The sequence below is a fragment of the Stomoxys calcitrans genome, chromosome 4 (assembly GCF_963082655.1).
Source record: "Stomoxys calcitrans chromosome 4, idStoCalc2.1, whole genome shotgun sequence".
NCBI classification, from domain to species: Eukaryota; Metazoa; Arthropoda; class Insecta; order Diptera; family Muscidae; genus Stomoxys; species Stomoxys calcitrans.
Genome location: NC_081555.1, coordinates 25863004 through 25883253, shown reverse-complemented (window position 1 = coordinate 25883253; position 20250 = coordinate 25863004). Strand labels below are relative to the sequence as shown.

The 20250-nt window shown below is 39.6% G+C and overlaps 1 protein-coding gene across 4 annotated transcripts in view; it reads right to left on the bottom strand.

Moving 5' to 3' along the window:
* Positions 1 to 13521, bottom strand: part of LOC106091359 (uncharacterized protein CG43867) — an 878705-nt gene extending 865184 nt beyond the window's left edge. For all 4 annotated transcript variants that reach the window (XM_059367850.1, XM_059367841.1, XM_059367843.1 and 1 more), the window contains exon 1: positions 12696 to 13521. The gene's annotated coding sequence lies outside the window, so the exon portion shown is untranslated. The remainder of the gene's footprint in view (positions 1 to 12695) is intronic.
* Between the last annotated feature and the right edge of the window lie 6729 nt (positions 13522 to 20250).

The window sequence follows — 20250 nt, the reverse complement described above, 5'->3', positions numbered from 1 at the left end:
TATAAACAATTTTGGACTTTGAAGGTTGATATGAACAATTTTATTAATATTTTTGCCAAGTCAGAAGCCAAAAATCATGCATCTTATCCCAGAATTGGGAATCAAGGAAAGGGGGAGCACCCCACCCCTTAAGACCGTCGAGCGTGCATGCATCCCAAATATGACCATATAGGACTCATATGAAAGGTATTTGAGCATAGATTCTAATTATCCAATACATATAAACAAAGAGAGATATAGAAGGAACCTACAGCCCCTAATACCGTCAAGCGGGCAAGTATCTCAAAATAAAACTTTGGGATTCAAATGAAAGGAATTTAAGCGAAAATTGTAACTATCCAATACACATAAACAAATATAGGCAGAAGTTGAAACCCACCCCTTAAAAACGTGGAGCAGGCATGATCCCGAATATAAATATTTTGGACTGAAAAGAAAGACTTAGGGGAGCCCCCACCCCTTAAAACCGTCGAGCGGGCATATATCCCGAATATGGCAAAATTGTACTCAAATGAAAGCTATTTGAACGTAGATTACAATTGTACAACAAATATTAAAAAAAAATATATGTATATGGAGCTCGTTATTGAAGTAAAATTAGGGTACTTCAGTTTTTCATATCAGAAGAGAAAGCGGACGCTCCTCCTTACAATAATTTCCTAACATTTTGTACTTTGAGGGTCGAAAAAACAAATTAATTAATATTTTTTGCAAGTCGGAAGCTAAAATCTTACATCTTATTCCCGAATTGGGAATCCAGGATAAGGGGGAGCACCTCACCCCTTAAGACCGTCGAGCGGGCATGCATCCCAAATATGACAATATAACCCTCATATGAAAGGTTTTTGGGCATAGATTGCAATTATTTAACATATTTTTACAAATAAAGGCTTGGCAGGAGTTTTTGGATCCTTTAGTTAAAATCTTACGTCTTATTCACTTATGGGGGGGAGCCCCCCTCGCTTAGGACCGTCGAGCGGGCATGTATCCCAAATATGTCAATATGGGACTCATATGAAAGGTATTTGAGCATAGATTGCAATTATTTAATACATTTTTACAATTATAGGCTTGGGAGCGAGTTGTGGGTCCCCTAAAAATGTTTGAATCATAATTTGTTTTAGCAATATGGGGCTTAGATGATGCTATCAATCTAATGTTACATCTCATTTTATCAAAAGCTTTTTTTAACTTGAGGCTTATTTTGTTAACTTTAAATATTCTTTGATTAATTTTCACAATTCAATACTAATTTTTTACTAATCACTGATTTAAAATTTCTAAACTCATAATTTCTTATAACACCTTCAACCTAATACACGAAATGCATTTAACTAAACACGTGTATGTTATTGTATGAAACACCCTGCTAGACGATAAAAGTCAATGGGAGGGCTTTTTGTGTTTTGCTTTAAACACAAACGAGACAATTTTGAAGCAAAAAAGACATCATGGCATGTATTGCATTTTTCTTGGCTGTCAAATTTCTCCCATGATTTCACATTTTGTTTGCAACTGTTTTTGTTTTGAAACGTTTTATTGTTTTGCTAGGAATAGAGAAAATATCGAAACATTTTTTTGTAATAGGAGTTCAGACACCCTACTTGAGGGAGTTGTAATTATTGAGTGGTATAATGGTTCTGTTTGCAAAATTTGACATGAGGCGGTCAATCGAACCATACCTTAACTACAACAATAACTTTTGGCAGCGCCATCATTTACAGAATCATAGAATCCAAAGGATTTTCTATGAATCCCCAGATGTACAACTTCAAAAAATTGCCTAAATCTCTAAAATTCAGTATACTTTAAACTTGAACAGAGAGAATTTAGTCAATGGAAAAAGTCAATTCTTTGCCATGGCCATGACCTGGGATAGTTACTCTATTCCTAAGGTTATGGGAAATGTTTGCTGTTTAAGGTGTTGTCATACAGCTCCCATGAGGGATATTTGCACTACTTCGTTGGTGATACCTTTGAACCCCTTATTGCAGCATTAAACAAACCAACATAAAATATATTGGGTTGCCTAAAAAGTAATTGCGGATTTTCTAAAAGAAAGTAAATGCATTTTTAATAAAACTTAGAATGAACTTTAATCAAATATACTTTTTTACACTTTTTTTCTAAAGCAAGCTAAAAGTAACAGCTGATAACTGACGGAAGAAAGAATGCAATTACAGAGTCACAAGCTGTGAAAAAAATTGTCAACGCCGACTATATGAAAAATCCGCAATTACTTTTTGGGCAACCCAATATTTAGTTGAAGCAACTTTCTGCACAAAAATGCTTCCATTTAAATTATCCCCTTTGGAGCAGCATAGCAAAACTCAGCTGAATATTTGAAAATTCTCTGTTTGGTGTAAAGGTGGAACTTGCGTTGGTTAAAGTCAACACCCTCTTCTAGCTCTATTCATTATGGCCACCTATTGAGTCTTTATTTTTATTTGGCTCAGAAAATAGGTAGTAAAGAAGGTGGGGAAAACGAAAGCAACCAGAACAAATATGCCAGTGGCTTGTTGTATAGATGGCCAAAATCATACATCCAAATTCAATCCAATGACACTTTCTTGCAACTACATATACTTGCTCAAACATTAGAGGACAGAGCACAAGTTGCCTTAGCAAACAAAGATGTGCACTCCTCGACACCTAGTACTGTTACTACTCTAACTACAATCTTTCTAGTATACCTTCAGAGTATGCAGTGGGTGATGATGATAATGACGATGGTCCTTGTGTGCACACTTTTCCACACCAACACCCTGAGGAGGACATCAAACAGCAACACCTCCAGTGGTAGGTATATCCACTTCCAGTCGGGATACTTGTTATAATAGTCTGTGACAGCAGCACTCATGGCATAGCCTCTGATAATCTCTTTAGCGCAGCCATGTGATTCAAAGTGATGTGCAGCAGCAGACCAACATCCACCATGACTGGGTCCATGCAATTTTCGTATATATGTTTGACGCAGACTATTTTCCGCGCCTTGTGTGGCAACCCAATGATGCTACCATACATTGATATGAATGCATTGCCTGTCTGTCTCTTCGTCGGGCGTACTGTCCTTGATTCTAACTGTCCGTCATACAGACTATGCAATCAACCAGCCCACCCAGCTGGCCAGTCATCATCCATCTGTCCATCCATTCATATACTTATTGTCAATGTCTCCACCCACATGGTGCACAGAAAATTTTATTACATTGAAAGACTTTTCGATAGTTGCGGCCAATGCATATGGCAACGCCATGGTAGACTAGACAAGACCAGGCCAGTTCATGCCAGGCAATAAACTTGGTCAACTTTTGCCAAGAGCAACAAACAAAAATTATGTACATGGACGGCATGGGGTGAGAACCAACAGAAAAATCACCCAAACTGTCTGCATTCTAGACAAGCAAACGAACAAACAAATACGAAATATGAACAACTAAGATAAGTATGCAATGAAATGTGTGTAATAGCAAACTAAATTAAGTAGATATACGTAAATAGGCATAACATAACCCAGAAAACTCAGAAAAGGCAAAAATAAAAATACTAATTTAAAAATTTCTCGAGGAAAACCAAATTCGGCCGCGCTGAATTGCAGATTTCGTATAAAACCCCCCATTAAGCCAGGCAGAATTGAAGTTTTCAGCTGGGCTGAATTGAAGTTTTCCTATAGAAAACCCAATTCAGCTGAGCTGAATTGAAGTTTTCCCATAGAAAGCCCAATTCAGCTGGTCTGAATTGAAGTTTTCCTATAGAAAACCCAATTCAGCTAAGCTGAATTGAAGTTTTCCTATAGAAAACCCAATACAGCTAAGCTGAATTGAAGTTTTCCTATAGAAAACCCAATTCAGCTAAGCTGAATTGAAGTTTTCCTATAGAAAACCCAATTCAGCTAAGCTGAATTGAAGTTTTCCTATAGAAAACCCAATTCAGCTAAGCTGAATTAAAACTTTCCTATAGAAAACCCAATTCAGCTAAGCTGAATTGAAGTTTTCCTATAGAAAACCCAATTCAGCTAAGCTGAATTGAAGTTTTCCTATAGAAAACCCAATTCAGCTAAGCTGAATTGAAGTTTTCCTATAGAAAACCCAATTCAGCTAAGCTGAATTGAAGTTTTCCTATAGAAAACCCAATTCAGCTAGGGTGAATTGAAGTTTTCCTATAGAAAACCCATTTCAGCTAGGCTGAATTTAATTTTTCGTATAGAAAACTTAATTCAGCTGGGCTGAATTGAAGTTTTCCTATGGAAATTGAAGTTTTCCTATAGAAAACCCAATTCAGCTAGGGTGAATTGAAGTTTTCCTATAGAAAACCCAATTCAGCTAGGCTGAATTTAATTTTTCGTATAGAAAACTTAATTCAGTTGGGCTGAATTGAAGTTTTCCTATAGAAAAATTAATTCAGCTGGGCTGAATTGAAGTTTTCCTATAGAAAACCCAATTCAGCTGGGCTTAATTGAAGTTTTCGTATAGAAAACCCAATACAGCTGGGCTGAATTGAAGTTCTCCTATAGAAAACCCAATTCAGCTGAGCTGAATTAAAGTTTTCCTATAGAAAACCCAATTCAGCTGGGCTGAATTGAAGTTTTCCTATAGAAAACCCAATTCAGCTGGGCTGAGTTGAAGTTTTCCTATAGAAAACCCAATTCAGCTGGGCTGAATTGAAGTTTTCTTATAGAAAACTCAATTCAGCTGGGTTGAATTGAAGTTTTCTTACAGAAAACCCAATTCAGCTGGGCTTAATTGAAGTTTTCGTATAGAAAACCCAATACAGCTGGGCTGAATTGATGTTTTCCTATAGAAAACCCGATTCAGCTGGGCTGAATTGATGTTTTCCTATAGAAAACCCAATTCGGCTGGGCTGAATTGATGTTTTCCTATAGAAAACCCAACTCATCTGGGCTGAATTGATGTTTTTCTATAGAAAACCCAATTCAGCTGGGTTGAATTGATGTTTTTCTATAGAAAACCCAATTCAGCTGGGCTGAATTGAAGTTTTCCTATAGAAAACCCAATTCAGCTGGGCTGAATTGAAGTTTTCCTATAGAAAACCCAATTCAGCTGGGCTGAATTGAAGTTTTCCTATAGAAAACCCAATTCAGCTGGGCTGAATTGAAGTTTTCCTATAGAAAACCCAATTCAGCTGGGCTGAATTGAAGTTTTCCTATAGAAAACCCAATTCAGCTGGGCTGAATTGAAGTTTTCCTATAGAAAACCCAATTCAGCTGCGCTGAATTGAAGTTTTCCTATTGAAACCCCAATTCAGCTGGGCTGAATTGAAGTTTTCCTATAGAAAACCCAATTCAGCTGGGCTGAATTGAAGTTTTCCTATAGAAAACCCAATTCGGCTGGGCTAAATTGAAGTTTTCCTATAGAAAATCCAATTCAACTGGGCTGAATTGAAGTTTTCCTATAGAAAACCCAATTCAGCTGGGCTGAATTGAAGTTTTCCTATAGAAAACCCAATTCAGCTGGGCTGAATTGAAGTTTTTCTATAGAAAACCCAATTCAGCTGGGCTGAATTGAAGTTTTCCTATTGAAACCCCAATTCAGCTGGGCTGAATTGAAGTTTTCCTATAGAAAACCCAATTCAGCTGGGCTGAATTGAAGTTTTCCTATAGAAAATCCAATTCGGCTGGGCTGAATTGAAGTTTTCCTATAGAAAACCCAATTCAGCTGGGCTGAATTGAAGTTTTCCTATAGAAAACCCAATTCAGCTGGGCTGAATTGAAGTTTTTCTATAGAAAACCCAATTCAGCTGGGCTGAATTGAAGTTTTCCTATAGAAAACCCAATTCAGCTGGGCTGAATGGAAGTTTTCCTATAGAAAACCCAATTCAGCTGGGCTGAATTGAAGTTTTCCTATGGAAAACCCAATTCAGCTGGGCTGAATTGAAGTTTTCCTATAGAAGGCCCAATTCAGTTGGGCTGAATTGAAGCTTTCCTTTAGAAAACCCAATTCAGCTGGGCTGAATTGAAGTTTTCCTATAGAAACCCCAATTCAGCTGGGCTGAATTGATGTTTTCCTATAGAAAACCCAATTTGTTGAAGATGAATTAAAGTTTCCCAATAGGAAACCTTATTCAGCTAATAAGTTTGCTGGGTTTTTTTTCTTCCAAAAAAAATCTCTTTAGAGACCATTACACTTCTCTGTGGATGACGACATTATTCTAGTTTAAAAAATACTTTCTACGGTCTGTCACTACTCTCAGGCTTTCTTTGCTTTCCAAGGAGACAAACAAAAAGTAGCAGCATTGCACTTGACATGTTTACTTTCAGTGCAATAGTTTTCTCTATCTCATAGTGATTGTGGTGTTTTTTCTTCTTTCTGATGTTGTTGCTATGCTTCTTCTTCTTGTATGTAGATTTTATTAGTATTGTTATTGTCAATTATTCTCATAGTTGGCATATTTGTATGTTTTTTTTTTTCTTTTTGGTTATGTCAGCGCAATAAATTTTGCATTTCACTCTGTTACCCAACGTGGTCGATTGTATGGCATTGTGGCGGCTTCTAACGCAGCAAATGGTCTAAATGTTAGACGTTTTTTGTTGGGAGAATGGTAGAGATTCCAATGTCCATAAACATAAATGTAGAGGGATTTTGTGGACCTAGTGAAAGGTAGAGCTCAATGAGCATGAGGTATGAAAGTGGTGAAGTAGTCAATGTTGAAAAAAAGGTTTCTTAAAATGATGCATGGATAAGTTGTGATTTTAAGTCTCCTATTTGATGTTGTTCCTATACGGAGAACTGCCAAATTGAGGAAGACCACGATTAAAAAAACTCCTTTATGACCAACACTAAAACCGTTTTATAGTTCATAAGGAGTTTTTGTCCTTCCTGAATAAGATTTCCACTTCCTTAAAGTTTTTTTTTTTTCATTGTGTCGCGTTCACTGAGGCTTCCCTGTAATATTTTTCCTATATGACAATTGGCTTTCCATGCAACTGTGAAAAAGTCATTGTGTATCATTGCAACCTTTTTGAAAAATGTTTCTTCCTAATGGCTTGACAGTTTGGCGTTTTCCATCATGTTGGTTTTTTTTTTGCTTTATTGCCTCCATATGTCGCTCTAATTGTGTCTACTTCGATGGCTTTTCAGTTCTATTGCAAAAATGACTCTTGGATTACTATTGAGAACAAGATTCCCATCATAAAAAATAATTGAGACTAGATTAGATCACCAATAGGTGGTTATGTCATACTCAATTCTAGTTTATGCAAGAAAATAGGGTAATGCTTACAATAGAATTTCTTTAAAGAGCTTCAAATATAGATTAAACCCAATTTACTTCCAGGGAATCATGATTATAAATTGTTAGGAACCTCGTATTCAAAAACAAGGAAATAATAGTAGTTGTTATATGAACCGTCTGTCCGTTGATAAGAGGCCTCGGATGTATATTCCACGAAACTACAAAATTCCATGCTTTTGTGAAACAACTCTGGGTGTCCGAGAACTAAAGCTCCCCGTGCTTTAATTCTAGGACATCCAGACTTTAGCGATTCATTTAGAGCGTTCATAATCCCCGGTTGATCATCAATGTCCTCCTTAAATGATCTTCGGATCTGCCGAAGCGGTTTTACAATTATGAAAATTTATCTGTAGAAACCGGACCTTGGCCACGGTTCAAACTCTCCACCACTGTTGCGTTAGCAATGGCACCACTCTTCCACAGATCGCTAGATACTTCTCCAGCTGCTGTTGCCGAGGTAACATTAATATTGACCCACTAACATGGGGCTCTGGTTCCGTTTTGGAGCCTATACTTTAGCTTTAGCTCGAGATAGGGGATTTTCCTGTTTCCAGCAATACGCCAGCGTTTATGGACGATAGTTACAAAGACAAGTCTTCAGCATCAACTGCTGAGTCGTTTCCTGAGTCCCCCAGCCCACCTCATCTGTACGATCTGTTCCCATTTCTTAAAGCAGCGGAAGTTTAGTACGAATAAATCAAGTCTCCGGTTTCCATCGGCCTCATCCAACTCAGCAGTCGGTAGAAAATTGGGATTTTTGTACTTTGGACTCCGAAGTGTGAATTCGGCATCTGTGGCATTCATGTGTGAGCCATTGGCAGAGAATGGATTTCTGTATCTTGGCCAAATATTCCTGATCAAATTTGGCAAATCCTTTTCAACTATACATGTTGGCCGAGCGTTATTCCCCAACAGATATTAGTTGAAATTAGCCCTCAAACAAGCCTGCATCATCACAAACTGGAGAAAATTCTGGCAATTATGTAAGGACGTCGAAATTTATAGTAATCACAGTCCATTCACTGTTACACGCAATATGTCCTTAGAGATGCAGCCCTTTTTCCTTATTAATAACCGCCATCACCAAGCTATACTTAGCGTAACAGCATAGGTTTTTAGACCTACAATGCTATAGGTTAGATAAGGTTGAATGTGTTGCCCACCATAGATGAGTGAGTTCACTAGGAGGCCAGTTTGACCCATTGTGATAACCTAGAAAGAAAGAGAAGAGAAGAGAAAGAATATGTGGGACCTCGGACTTCATCCAGAATAATAGGATAGGGCTGAAACGCCCTAGCCCACGCAATCACGTATGTGCCTTCGCCGTACCTTATAGCAACCCCCGGCGGACCATACCGTCCCGTCAACAAATCTTAGAAGATCTCTGAGAGGTACGTTCGCAAGATCACCCAGATCGCAGAAGAACCACCTCCCCAGAATGGAAAGCCTGCGTCTTTTCAGACCCGGACATGAACCTAGCAAGTGCTCTATAGTCTCATGCACATCAACTCCAGCAGAAGTCATTGTGCGGTATTCCCATGCGCTCTGCAATGGGGCCATTGGCGAGCTACTGAACAAAGTAGAAGAGATGGCCATAGTGGCAAGACGTGACTCGGCGGATGGGTGGCGGACTGAAAAGACGCTCTGACCTGCCAAGCGGCCTTTGGCACAGTGTCCTATTATGACCCCTGTTAAGGTACTTCTCGACCTCTTATCTAAAGATAGTAATTCCCTTGTCGATCGGAAGAGGTCGATAAGTATCTTCTCATAATAGGACACTGTGCCAAAGGCCGCATGGCAGGTCAGAGCGCCTTTTTAGTCCGCCATCCATCCGCCGAGTCAGGTCTTGCCACTGACGCAACTCTGGTCATCTCTTCTACTTTGTTCAGTAGTTCGACAAATGCCACGTATTTAAGACCGGTGACTGGCTCGCCGGTGTAGACGATCCTCTCCTATCGAATTTTTCCGCCCCCTCATTTCCTAGAATCCCATCATGGACTCAGAGCCTATCGAGGGACTCCAAACAAACGGCCTTGAACGCCGCCATACTGTCCACTACAATACCATTGTTCGCCTTCTTTTCTGGAGATGTAAGCTTCACCAGGTGATCGCAGTATTTTTGATGACGATGCTGTATTAGGAAATAAACCATAAGGAGTAGGAGACCATTTAAGGGTGTCTATCTCCTTATTGTGAAGACCACCGCGGCGCAGACATTAGTATGTCCACCTAAAATCCTAAAAGCTTGGGTTTGAATCCTGGCGAGAAAACTGTTCATCAGTGGTTATCCCTTCATAATGCTGGTGACATCTGTTAGATGTTATGCCGTGAAAGTGGCATAGCAGCCATGTAAAAATCTAGCAACAGGTAGGTGTCCGAATGTCGGACATGCCATTCGGTAAGGGACCTTTCCCCTCACCTCAAATAAAAGTGGACCGATCGGGACAATATGGGATTCAAATGAAAGGAATTCAAGGTATAGTACGAATTTCATAATAAAAGTTGGGTCCAAATACATGGGGGACCGCCCAGCCCCAAAATCCCTTAAAATAGGTTTATTTGACGGTCATGACAGTATGGGACTCAAATGAAAGGTATTGGGGAGAAGATTGCGAATATGGTCAGGAATTTGGAATGGGCTTTAGAATTTATTGATAACGGAAGGGGGCCGACCCTCCACCGTTATCCCAAAAACACCACCCAAAATCTAAAGTGGATCGATAAGGACTATATGGGTATCAAATGAAAAGTATGCGGGAGTAGATAACGAATCAGGCATACAAATTCATGTTGAAGTATAGAGGGTCACCCCACCTCCACAAAAACGACTAAAATGGGCACATTGGCCAATCACGGATATATGGGACTCGGTTTGTTTGTTCCGTATAGACTGAAAAGAGGCAAAACCGATTTTCTCGAAATTTTCGCATATTGTGTAGGTTGGTCTGGAAGGAGACATAGGCTATATAATTTTTCGGTATCGGAAGGGGGACGGACCCTCCCCCTTATCCCAAAAATACAACCCAAAATCAAATCGGGACAATATAGCTATCACATGAAAGGTATCATATCGAAGTATAGGGGGTCAAGCCACCCCTCAAACATTATGACTATATGATACTTGGCTGAACCGATTTTTTTTAAATTTTCCCAGATTGTTTACGTTTGTCTGAAAGGAAACATAGGCTTTATAATTTTTAGATATCGAGTGTAGGCGGACCCTCCCCCTTACCCCAAATACGCCACCCATATCCGAAAGTGGTGCGATGGGCACAATAAGGGTATCAAACGAAAGTTACTGAAGACCAGAAAACGAATATGATATTAACATTTGGATCCAAGTACCCGGCGGGTCCCTCAACCCCAAAACTCCTCTAAACAGATATATTCGAAGTTCATGTCAATATTGGATTCAAATGGAAATTATTGGGCAGTAGATTACCAATATGGCATAAAACATTAGGTCCAAGTAATGGAAGGTCGCCCACCCCCAAAACTCCCCCCCCCCCCCCAATGGACACATTAGCCGACCATGGCTATATGGAACTGAAATGAAAGGTATTAGGGAGTAGATTACGGATTGCCATATTCGTAATCTAAAACTTGGGTTCAAATCTAGGTGGCGCTTTTCCTCCTAAAGATACGTCAAATTGGTTATTTGACCCATTATGAAAGGTATTTGAGAGTAAAAAACGAATGTGATATCCAATTTTGGAGCCAAGTGTTTTGGTATACGCCCTAAAGCACCTTCTAAACTGAGCTTCATTTCCGTTGGGAATAAAGAACGAATTTGATATCTATTTTCAGTGCAAAGTGCCGGTGGCCGCCCCAACCCCAAAACTCCCTCCAAACGGTTCATATTTACCGGCCATGGCAATATGGGGCTCAAATTAAAGGGATTTGGGAGCGCAGCACGAATTTGATATCCATATTCGAGTCGAAATGTCTTAGGTGTCATCCCTCTCCTAAGGAAGAACATTACCTCCAGGAACCGTCCCGCGGTGCCATGCATGGCATTGTACCTCGCTAATGTCGCCAACATTAAGAGGGGATAAACACCGCTTTGTCCGATGTTCTTGCCAGGATTCGAAAGCGTTCAGTGTCATAGGCTACAATGGCACGAATTCGATATCCGCATTCAGAGCGAAGTGTCCTCATCCTAAAAAGATGTATGGCATTGTACCTCGCTAATGTCGCCAATATTAAGAGGGGATAAACACCGTTTTGTCCGATGTTCTTGCCAGGATTCGAAAGCGTTCAGCGTCATAGGCTACAATGGCACGAATTCGATACCCGCATTCACCCTAAAAAGATATTAGAGAGTTATAGAAGGCGCAGCGGAGCGGGCCCGGTTCGGCTAGTATCCAAATATAGACCGATCGTGATCACAACCGATACGAATTTTAAGGAGCCTAATGCGACACATTGGGTGTGTATAAAAATTGAGGAATAACTTGTTTTGACCTCTCATTACTTGCTCCCATTTCTGTCCATAAAAAACACGTGTAAAAGCTAAGTTCGGCCGGGCCATATCTTTAGACCCTCCACCTTGATCGCTTTTGTCAAGTTCTATTATCGTTTGTTTGCCTATGGAGAGATACCGGGCAAATCTATTCATAGACAAACAAACGACAATGGATACGAATTACTATGCTAGTGGAGCTGTATAGCATTAGGGAGCGATTCGGACCATACTTCATTTAAATTTTGGAGACCATAATAGAAGTCAATGTTCAAAATTACAGTCAAAGTGGATAGGAATTGCGACCTGTAGAAGCCCAAGAAGTATAATCGGGAGATCGGTCTATAGGGGGCTATATCAGTTTTTGAACCGATTTGGACTTTACTTGGCATAGTTGACAAATCAAAACACTTCACTCAAGATTTCAGAAAAATCCGAGATCGGTTTATATGGCAGCTATATCGGGCTGTGAACCGACTTTGACCATACAAAGCACAGCTGTTGGAAGTCATAACATAATCAAAAAACAATTGCGCCCTCTAGAGGCTCATGAAGTCAAGACCCATGATCGGTTTATATGGCAGCTATATAAAAATATGGACCGATATTACCCATTTCAATCCCAACCGACCTACACTTATACCAAGTATTCGTGCAACATTTCAAGCGCCTAGCATTGTTCCTTCGAACTGTCTGTCTGTTTTCGACAGACAGGGCTAAATCTACTTAGAATATCAACAGGATCAAATATAAATTGCCTTTGTTGGATCTCAGAACAATATTTCGATGTGTAACAAACGGAACGACGAAATTAGTATTCCCCCATCCTATGATGGATGGGGGTCAACTTTTTAAGCCTTTTACCAGACAAAGTCAATGATATTTTACCACAAAGTCCATATTATGCCATTATATAAAAACTAAAGTATTTTATCTACATTAAAGTAGAGCAGACATATTCAAACCAAATTTATTGACTTACCTTAGGTATGTATTCCGTATACTGCTACTGTTGCCGAGCGCAAATTGTTTCCCCTTCGATAATATCCTCAAAATCCAAATGCATTTATTTTTGCTGCTGCCGCCGCCGCATAAAAACGGAAATGCATTTCAGCCACAAATTGCAACCACAAAAAAGGAGCGGAAGTAAACGAATATTGCGGAAGGAAATGTGGTGGTAGTGTGGAGGAGAAAAGGACGAGAGCCTACAGGGATAATAGCAGTAGCTGTAGGCGTGGGTGGTGGCAACCAACACGAAGTTACGGTGACAACACAGACGCGAAAGACTTTTTGGCTGTTTTTCGTCATACACTTTTAACAATGCCGCCCTTGTTTTTTTTCGGATACTTGGCAAGCGAAATTTGTTTGCTGGTTTTTGTGTTCACAGAGTGTTCTTAGAGTACAATAAAACAGTTGTCAATAAACCGGCGAAATTAAAGACGTTTTCTTGGCAGCAAAGTACGAAACGTTTACATTAGTCGACCCTTAAACGATTTCAATTATCATAGAGTCGACTTCTTGTCGTTACCAACAGTTTCTAGGAAGTTGTTTTTCTTATTATTTATCGTAAAAGTATAGGGATTTGCTTTCTTTTCTCCTTTTCGAGTTGAAGATTCGTTGGAAACATATGTTTTTCGTTTTCTTTTGTTTTTTTTTTTTTTCTAGTACCACCTCCCCAATTTTTTGGGGGTTTCAATGCTTCAGGAATTTTTTTGTTTTGATTTTCAAATTCGTTGCTTAGTACTTAGCACTCTTCCCAAATGTTGGCATGGTTGAGAATGGGAGAGAGTTATTGAGAGAGTTGCATAGCAGAGTATAACTTTGAAAGACTTCTTCCTCTTCTTCTTGTTTGTTGGTGGCGTTTATTGTTGGCCGTTTGCTCTGTTTAGTAGGCTCTTATGCTCTTTGGGGACTCTTCTCACTACGCACTCACTCTACTTTGGCGCATGTTAAACTTTGTTTTGACGTTTGTCGTGTTGCCGTTTGAGGTTTTTTTTGTTTTTTTTGCAAAACACCCCTCTACTTTTGCTTCTTTTTCTTGTGCTAGGCAACAACAACCACCAGTTTTTTTTTATGTTTTACTGTAAGGATTTTATAGGGAGGGGGTCAGAGTGCTTCAATTGATTATGATGAGGCAAAGGGGAGCTGCAATGTAAATGCGTGTGAATGTGAGTGCCTTACGTTGTAGGCAAAAGAAAAACGAAGTAATCGCACAAAAGGGAGTTGGTTTTCACAGCAAAGGAAAAATATAAGTTTTTCCTTAACAAAACGCTTTTAAGATTTAAGGACACAACATATTTTTGTTATTGAAGAATTTTTGCCTCTATTTAAAGAAAATCTTTTACCTTTGCTTCACTGAATAGGACCACAACAATTTTTTTCATTCAATCACTGTAAATTTTAGTCGAACAAATTTCCTAAAACACTTCACTTTAACATGTTGTTGTAATTTTTTCTTTGTATTTTTCTTAAATTTCCTTTAAATTCGGCTTTTCTTTTGCCTTTTTTCCGGGTTTAAGCATATAATTTATTCACCCCAAGAATAGAAACACACAAAACTTTACAAACACCGTTTAATTCTTCTTTTTTTGCTCTGCTTCTTCTTCTTCCTTCCACTTGTGTGTTTTTAATATTCAAAGCACAAACAAACGAACAAACACTCGTTGAATAAAGGCAATCATCGCACACGCGAGGAGGCAACGCGGACAGTTTGGGGCACAACACAACAGACACACTACGAAAATTCAATAACGCCGTTTGCCGTAATCGCGTTTAGGCCTGTGTTTATCCTAAGATGACATACGAAAAACTGCTCTTACTCAATAAAAAATATGCTGAACTACACAGCCATGGCTGTGGTGCTTTGCTCATTTCTGCTCGGCTGTCAAACAAACCCACAATGAAGGCAACAGCAGTAGTAAGGAGGCCCCATGCAATAACAATAACAACAACAAGCAAGTGAAATATAACAGAGACCACACCACAGAACCCCTAAGTGTATGTGTGTGTGTGTATGCGACAAACTTATGAACACCAATGCTCTGCATTTCTCTTTGGCAAAGCCACTAACACAACAAGAGACTTTTGGGTGTTTTTAACATTAGCCATTGCAATTGAATGCAAGCATTTCTTGCTCACTGCAAATCTCCCCACATGTACTAGCAAGCCCTTTTATCAAAAGCATTCATCTGTACAGGAATAGCAACATGTGTGTATGTTGCTCTTGTCATAACAGAGCTCATGTAAAGAGCTTTGTTGTTATACTCGCTCTCTCTATGGCCTTTTGATTTCTCTGTTATTGTTTTCACATAATTCGCATGTATCCACCCAATTGTTTATCAGCTGTTATGGAATTCATATGAATGCTCTGGGGTTGTTAACATTATTTTCCACAGTTAAACAGGTGGTTGTGTTATTTTGATTCACAAGGGAACTGTTAACTGTTAATTTTAGTAACATTTAAAAGATGTGAACTAATTTTTAACAGGGTGTTTATTTCAAATATAAATAATAAATGAGTGTAAAATAAAAGGAGAACAATAGGAAGAATCATCTTACATATTTGAAGTAATCAGTAGAAAAAAGACCTTCTAAAATAAATGAAAAAAGGAAAACTGGAGATGAATTTGGAAAAATAAACTAGTAAAAAGGTATTAAGTTCGGCCCTACCGAACTTGGATACCTACCACCATTCTTTTTTATAACTTCATATAAATAATTCATAAGTAACCGTTGATTGGAGCGGACGTGTTTTCATTTTGCTCCTAAGAAAAATTAAAGCATTTTTTTTAAGGTTAAAGCATTTTTGGAGTAAGCTCAAGAAGGGACTCCAAACACCCAACAGCTGCGGTGGTGGCGTCAACCCGTAGCATGTTGTCCTCCCTTCCTGCAGGTGTGAGTGCTTTGGCACCTGTAGTCGACTTGTAGTCGCACGACTCGAATTCGGACAGCGACAGAGTCAATGAACAGTCATCTCAGACGAAACGAGTGATGAGGGCAGCGAGGTGATGGTAGAAGTGAGCGATGGCTTTGATAAGCTCACCAGCAGAACGAGAAAGCGATCCGGGCACGACGAAGGAGACAGGAATGTGCACCGGCATCGCAATCGGGCGAAAGTGCGGGTTGCTGTAAGGGATAGAACTGACATTCCAAGCACTTCTACGGAATCTGGAAAGAGAATCAGACCTCCCAAAGAGCATAACATTTCTAAAATGCTGAAGAAGAAAAAGAGCTCCCCGCTTTCAAGAACTCTGGGAAAACCAAGCCAGCCCTACCGCAATGGAGACTCCAGACAGTGTCCTGCGGAGGGACACAAAGTCGGAACAGGAACGAAGGTCCCTGAGTCTTTATGGATGACTGTGACTTACAAAATGAGGCCACAGCGATCGAGGAAAGGGAAAGATGGTCGCTGAGAATGGTAAGAAACCGCACTCTTACGCAGGAGTGGCAAGAAAGCACAACAGAGAAGAGACGACTTATGCAGTCATCGATATCGGTTGTGCATCCGGTAGGATGCCACCAGATCGTCGATAGACATTTGGTAAACGAACGGGTTATCGAATGTGTGTTGAACTTTGAAGGGGGTCTACCCATACGAATTATGAGCTGCGAGTTAAAGGGAACAACTTAGCGCTGCGCTTTGCTTCAGCGGAATTTATTGATACCGTCGAAAAGCTCGTTGAAAGCATCCATACTCCCTATGGCCCAAATCTCGACCTTGTGAGAAAGATTGACGTCCCACACCTTATAAAGGCGGCGGTCTTAATCAAGGATGTGGGCGGCGAAATCACTACGGAATGCATGATGGAAGTCTTAAACAAGCAAAACCAAGATTTGGTCGTGGAGAAATGGGTAGTTTTCCACAGGGAGGAGAAGGAGGAAGCACAAGTCTCAGTGACAAGTTTGGCTAAGACCAAAGGCATGGCGTAGTACGGGGCCATGGCCGTCTTTTTCAAGATTGCGAAGATTAAGACAGGCAAATGTCCACATATTGAGCCATAAGGTAGTGCAGTGGCGGGAAACTCAATACCGCATAACGGACTGGGGGTCGACGTCGAGATTATCACCGACTCTCTCAATATTAGGAAGACTAGAATAAGTAAAGATCCTAATACTAATACTGGGCGAGAGACCCAACACAACCTAACGAACAGGGTCCCGACGACGGAAACATCAACGACTTTCTCGATATAACTAGGATGGATAAAGATAATCAAATCATCATCAGAAACATCAGGCAGTAGGACAGAGTGACAGAGAACTCAATGCCGCCTAACGCACAGGGAGCCGACGATGAAACCACAACCTACTCCCAAGAAGCTCATTTACTAAACATTTGGAAGACTAGTATAGGCAAGGAACTTAATATTGGAACATCAGGCAGTGCAGGGACTGCAGACTCAATACAGCCTAACGAACAGGGACCCGATGATGGAACCATTAAAGACTTTATCAAGATTCGGAAGACTACGATATGCAGAGATCCTAATATGAAAATATCAGGCAGTGCAGTGACGGGAAACTCGATGCAGAACAGGGCGCAAATGATGAGATCATCACCCATTCCCAAGAAGCCCATCTAATGGAGAACTAATGATTGAGGTAATCCTGAGAAACTTCCACCGGAGCGAGGCAGCTACACACGCTCTGATGGGGAAAATCAGCATGTGCAAGATTCATATTGCCTTAATTCAGGAGCCATGGACGAGCCGGAACAAAGTTTCTGGACTGAACCATATAACGGTAAGGACGGTAAGATCACGAACTATCTTGCATAGTACGAAGGAGAATAAAGCCATCTCTGAGGATGAAACAATCCTCATCGTTTAGGTGCTGGGCCATAACGGACTAAGGGGGAATGAAAGGGCAGATGATTTAGCTGTGAAGGCCAGAGAACTGCCGTCTATTAACTTGGTTAACCCTAAGCCTTTTAGGTCGACACAGTTGGATTTAAGGGCTTGGACGACAAACGCTGCATGTATCACTGGGGAACAGCGAAACAGTCGGTAGGAGGGCGAAAATCCTATGGGGCGATTCGGATCGTGAGAGGAAGAGGCTATTACTGAAAGGCTTACCTAATCTAACTATTGATGTAGGTCGTTGGAGATTGCAAATGGGCCATATCGGTTCAGATTTGGATATAGCTCCCATATAAACCAATCTCCCGATTTGATTCCTGAGCCCCTCAAAGCCGCAATTTCTGTCTGATTTAGCTACAATTTTGAACATATCGTTTTTTAGGATTACCAATAACTGTGTTAAGTACGGTCCAAATCGGCTTATAACCTGATATGGCTTCCATATAAACTGATCTCACGATTTGAATTCTGCAATTTTTGTCCGATTTTACTGTAATTTTGCATGTAGTGTTCAGTAGTTCAGTTATGACTTCCAACAACTTTGCCTAGTACGGTCCAAATCGGTTTATAACCTGTTATAGCTCCCATATAAACCGATCTCCAGATTTGATTTATTAAGCCCCTGGGAGCCTCAATTTTCATCCGACTTGGCTGAAATTTCGCACATAGTATTCTGTTATGACTCTTAATAACGGAGCCAAGTACGGTCTTAATCGGTTTATAGCCTGATACAGCTCGCGTATTAACCGATCTCACGATTTGACTTCTTGAGCCCCTAGAAGCCGCAATTTTTGTCCGATTTGGCTGAAATCTAGAACATAGTGTTCTGTTATGACTTCCAACAACGTAAACCAGCCTCTCGTTCATCCTTGTTCGGTTCCTAGAGCTTTATTGTTTCATGGTTTGAAAGAAGTTTCCATATTGGTGGGTTCCTAAGGTTCGGATCGGCCGAACTTAGCACGCTTTTACATATTTAGTATATTTTTTTTACTTGTTCATGCTAATTTATTTAAATGTTTTAAAATTACTTATACTTGGCAAACCGTTATATTGTAAGCAATTACTGTGCTTTTCGCTTGTAATTCAAGTACTTTTTTTTCTTGTGGTACTATTAATGCTTATAGGTGTATAACGTGATGTATCTCCTACATGCCGTTACCTGAAATGCCCAAAGATGTAATCCTCAAAAAATCAAAAATCGTTTTTAGATTGAATCTGGTACACTATTTAAGCCTAATGCGTTTAAAATCAACTATAGCAACACCACTTAACAACATCATTGGCAATTTATACATGTTATGTTAAGTTTATGTATATGTATATTAAATGTATTTCGCGGTATTAAATTACATTGTTATAAACTGTTATACAACAGCGGGAGAGGCATATCTCACTGCATCGTTCAAGCTCTCTTACTCACAAATACAATGACATTTAACTAGATTCGTGTTAGAATGCTCTCACCGTGCGAATGATCATCGTTCTGTCGGAACTCTTTTAACTCACCTGTTTTTAATGCATGCTCTGTTCTTACTTGTATGTGTTAATGTTAGACACGTGATGCAGATAATTTGTTGTTATAAACTATGAATGTGGATCACTCGTATGACTCTTGAAAAATCCTATTTAAATGAGAGCAGCTATTGTAAATTTGTCATTCCTGCGCAAACTCTTTGTTAATTCATTCATTTTTGGAAGGCACTGATGTAAAAGTTAACCAAAATATACCTAAAAATAAAAAAAAAAATTAAATATACAGCCATAAGAAAACCTGGTCATATTCCTTTGAAAGAACAGTACTGGCGAGCTGCCTTGCAAGTTCTCGAATAAAATGAAAAATATTACAAAAAAAAACTAAAACAAAATTCAAAAATCCTTTAAGTGATTTGTCCTCATTTTACACAACGATATTATTGATGTTCATTTTATAACCTTTTTTGCTTTTCCTGTAATTCTGATAATGAGGTTTACATCTTTGGGCATTTTAGGTGACGATATATAGACCGAACTCGAGATTAGTCTTCTACGGCCTCTGGAAGTTTAAATTTTGGACTGAAATATACTATGTAAAGTACATAGGTGCCCTTCAACTAAGTTAATTATGTCAAGTTTTAGCAGAATCTATCGTGGTGGACTCTTAAGATTCGGCCCAACCGACCTTAGCACGTTTATGCTTGTCTCTAATTATTCAATACCGCTGTCTCCCAACCCCCTGTTTATTTTTAATTTTCCAAGTATAACATTTTACCCAACTTAATTATTTTCGAATTACTTTTCTTTTAGCTCCTTATAAACAATTGGTATGCTTTAAATTCAATTACACGCCATCCATAATTGTTTTGCTCCAGCTCAGCTCAGTTGCTATCAGACCTATTGCAGACACCGAAGAATTTCAGGCATCCCATGGCAAATGCAATGCAATGACCAGCCATACAAAAGGAATTCACCACAAAAGGAGTAAGCAAAAGAACATTATAAGCAATGGGATAGAAAACAGCAAGTCTGTAAGGACTCAATCAAGCAAAACCGACAAAATGATACCCTGCAACTCATAGAGACAAAGTGGGTTGTTAAACAATGAAGAGTGTTAAATTTTTATAAGGAACGCTCGTGGAACGCTACTTTAATTGGCTATCGTAGCCAATTAAAGTAGAGTAAGATGAATAGATAGGCAGACAG